Here is a 3,999-nt window from a genome sequence, read left to right as displayed (position 1 = left end):
CTATAACAGATTCTCTACTAATCTCTTGTGTTCCAAAGGAACAGGATAGGCTCCTTGAAGGTAACATCTGAGGTTCCTTCTGCTTCTCTTCTCTCTCTCTCCCTCTCCCTCTCTCTTCAAATGCTTGTCAGTGACTGAGTCCCAAGAAGTCAATCAACATTTACAAAATCCCCACTGCCTGACAGAGGGAATCAAAAGGGAAGCCCACCAACTGGTTCCAAGCTCCAGATAAGATCAAGAAAGTTCTCCCCACATTCTCTTCCACATTGCCTTTGGCAGGAACCAAGAGGGGACTGTTAATACTTCTGGCAAGAGCCCAACACACCAACTCCCCAACCCTCCCATTTCACACCATTTATCTTCCTCGAGACAATCAAGACCAACCCCAGAATACTTATAACTCTTTTTTTTCTGTCAGCACAAGAAGCCCAGAGCTCCTTGTCCCCCATATAGTTCTATGAGCAATGAAAACCCATCTCGCCCAACACACACACACACACACACACACACACACGAGTCCCTATCTCTTTTCTTGCCCTTTTTTTTTTTTTACTTAGCAATTTTTGATCACCTGACAACTCATATGCTCTACTTGCCTTTCCATCCTCCTCTCCTGGAGTAAAAGCTCTATAAGGACAAGAATTTTCATATGTTTTACTCACTGCTCTACCCCTAGTGCTGGCACATTGTAGGAGCCCCCAAAATATTTGTTAAACAAATAAATCCGAGACCATTTTTTAAAGTCTGAAGCAAACAATGTGAGGGCCAAAGGGTGTCTGAGAAGTTTGAGAGAAAGACAGAGATCATTTGTGACAACCAGAAAACATGAACAGAGGAAGGTTTGAGCCCTAAGGATTTCCAGAAATGGCATCTATCACATGAAAGAAGTGTTACTAAGAGGATATTCAGACTGTATACAGGGCTAGAGCAAATGGTGTGCTTTTTGAAACAAAATAGAAATAATTTGGCACCTACTGTGTGGCAAGCACTGTGTTATTAATTTATCACAAGAACTATACAAAGTGGTATTGCTATCCCCATGTACAGATGAAGAAACTGAAGCAAAGAGAAGCAACGTAACTGCCTGAGATCCACAGTTAGGAAGGGGGAGGAGCCTCCAAATCTGTCTCTCAGGGCCACAAATCCATTCCCTCTCCTCTCTCTGAACTTGTATGTCCCCTCTGCTCCAGGCACCTTCCAAGTATACCTGGTGTCAATCTCTCAAGGGCTCCTCTAAACCCCAGATGATACCAGGATCTATTTGTTCCCAGACATGTGTTAATGAATGCTATCAGGCTTAGAACCTGGATGCTGTCTTCCTCTCTTCACCTTTTCAGCTCTACTGAAGTATAGTGTACAACATGATGATCTGATACATGTACACATTGTGAAATGTTTGCCACAGTCAAGCTAATTAACACAACCATCCCTCACATAGTTATACTTTGTATGTGTGTGTGTTTAGAGCACTTAAGATCTACTCTCTTAGCAAATCTTAGCAAATTTCAAGTATACAATACAGCATTATTAACTATAGTCACTATGCTATACAGTAGATCCTCAGAAGTCATTCATCTTATAACTGAAAGTTGGTAACCTTTGACCAATATCTCATTTCCCCAGTCTCCAAGCTCCTGGAAACCATTATTCTATTCTCTGCTTCCATGAGTCTAACTTCTTTGTCTTTTTTTTGAAATCCCATATATAAGTGATACCATGCAGTATTTGTCTTTTTCTCACTGGCTTATTTCATTTGGCATCATACCCTCCAAGTTTATCCATGTTGTCATCAAAAATGGCAGAAGTTCCTTAATTTTTAAGTCTGAATAATAGTCTGTTATATGTATAAATGCACATATATTTACACACATACATATACATACACACACACGTATACATACAACATGAGAAAAACTACAGAACTCACTAGAAAGTACTTTTAATGATTATATTATTTCCCCCCAACTAATACAGCTTTTATTGTATCTTTTTTTAAGTTTATCTATTTTGAGGGGGGGGGCAGAGAGACAGGGAAAGAGAGAATCCTAAGCAAGCTCCATGCTGTCAATGTAGAACCCAATGGGCTCAGACTTACCAACCGTGAGACCAAGACCTGAGCCAAAATTAAGAGTCGGTCACTTCACCGACTGAGCCACCCAGGCACTCCTTATTGCATCTTCAAAATATCACAAGTAAGTCTGAAAAATCATCTGCCTTCTTGCTGTTTCTGTAGCTGGACAACTTAGATCTTATTCATCAGTCTGCTGAACTATTCCTTTTTCAGAAACACAGATACCATCCCCAAATTTTCTGATATCCTTCTTTTTAACTGTTGTGGCATGCCTGAATCAAGCAACTGGGTTTCATTCAAGTTCAATGCCATTCCCTTCAAGCATTAACTCATCTTTCTGGGCTCAAGATACTGAACAAGCAACACCTGGCCTCATCTGAACCCTATGGATATATTTTTCACCGAAGGAATTTCAGATTTCAACAAGAGAACAATTCCTGAAGAACAACACTGATGGGGGAGTGAGCATACACAGACCCCATCTTGTACTGGAAGCCCAGGGTAACAGCCTTCATCATGCTCTGTACGTGACTATGGATGGTGCACACAGTAGCCAGTTCTTTTCTATTTCCCCACCATTTGTCAGCGCAGAGCCTCTTCTTTTTCTCTCCAAGCAGACTGAGTTCTACATTGAGGTGACTGAGGTTCCTTCACAGGGTTCCTCTGGGGCCCTTCACAGTAACAGTGCATCCCTTTAGAGTGATGTCAACATTTTCTGCAATGTCGACAGTCTGATTGCCGAGAATAGTCTTCATTCTCGCAGTAGATGCGGCAAAGTGATTACATTATCAACAAAAGAAAAAGTACAGTGAAAAAGGTTTGGGGGTGGCTCAGTCAGGACAGCACGTGACTCTTGATCTTAGGGTCATGAGTTCAAGTCCCACACTGGGCATAGAGCCTAGTTAAAAATATGTATATATTTTTGGGGTGCCTGAAGTCGGTTAAGCGTCCGACTTCAGCTCAGGTCATGATATCATGGTTCGTTGGGCTCTGCGCTGACAGCTTGAAACCTGGAGCCTGCTTCAGATTCTGTGTCTCCCTCTCTCTCTGCCCCTCCCCTGCTCGTGCTTTGTCTCTCTCTGTCTCAAAAATAAACATTAAAAAAATTAATATATATTTTTAAATATTTTATATCATATATTTGTGTGTGTGTGTGTGTGTGTGTGTGTGTGTGTATAACACCACAGCCTGATTCTAAAGCTCTTTACTACTTTGTCATACCACATTTGATACCAGTTAAGTGCTCACTCTGTACCAACAAAGGGGTTGGTAAGGAGATAATTATGAGAATATAACCTACTGGTATATTCTGTAAAGCGTTTATGAGTAGAATTTGATTAATCATTTGCAAACCTTAGAAGAACAAACAAAAGAAACTTTTAGATAAAAGCAGGAGAGAGGTGGTTTTGTAACATGAGGATGATGAAACACTTGGATGAATTTTTACTGGGGTCCTGATCCCTGGAGAAACCTTGAAGGAAAGAATTTACCACATTCATCGTGGATGGTTCTTACCGCCATCGTGGAGCACTTTTGTTTTTGTTTGTTTATTTTTTTAAATTTTATTTAAATCGAAATTAGTTAACATATAGTCTAATAATGGTTTCAAGAGTAGAATTTAGTGATTCGTCACTTACATATAACACCCAGTGTTCATCCCAACAAGTGCCCTCCTTAATGCCCATCCCCCCCCCACCCAACACCCCGCCAGCAACCCTGAGTTTGTTCTCTGTATTTAAGAGTCTTATCATTTGCCTCCCTCTCTGTTTTTATCTTATTTTTCCTTCCCTTCCCCTATATTCATCTGTTGTGTACCTTAAATGTGGAGTGTTTTGATCCAGATTAGAGGGTGCCTCACTACTGCCACCAATGGGGAATCTGGGAGGAAAATGTCCATACTCTGCATTGGTCCCACTTGACATCAGCTT

At 40.9% G+C, this 3,999-nt stretch overlaps 1 pseudogene; it reads right to left on the bottom strand.

Moving 5' to 3' along the window:
- Window positions 1-2,170: 2,170 nt before the first annotated feature.
- Window positions 2,171-2,845, bottom strand: LOC122487754 (annotated as a pseudogene).
- Between the last annotated feature and the right edge of the window lie 1,154 nt (window positions 2,846-3,999).

This window comes from Prionailurus bengalensis, chromosome A2, assembly GCF_016509475.1.
Source record: "Prionailurus bengalensis isolate Pbe53 chromosome A2, Fcat_Pben_1.1_paternal_pri, whole genome shotgun sequence".
In the NCBI taxonomy this organism is placed as follows: Eukaryota; Metazoa; Chordata; class Mammalia; order Carnivora; family Felidae; genus Prionailurus; species Prionailurus bengalensis.
Note: the sequence above shows the minus strand (reverse complement) of the source record. Positions and strands in the feature narration are given on the sequence as shown.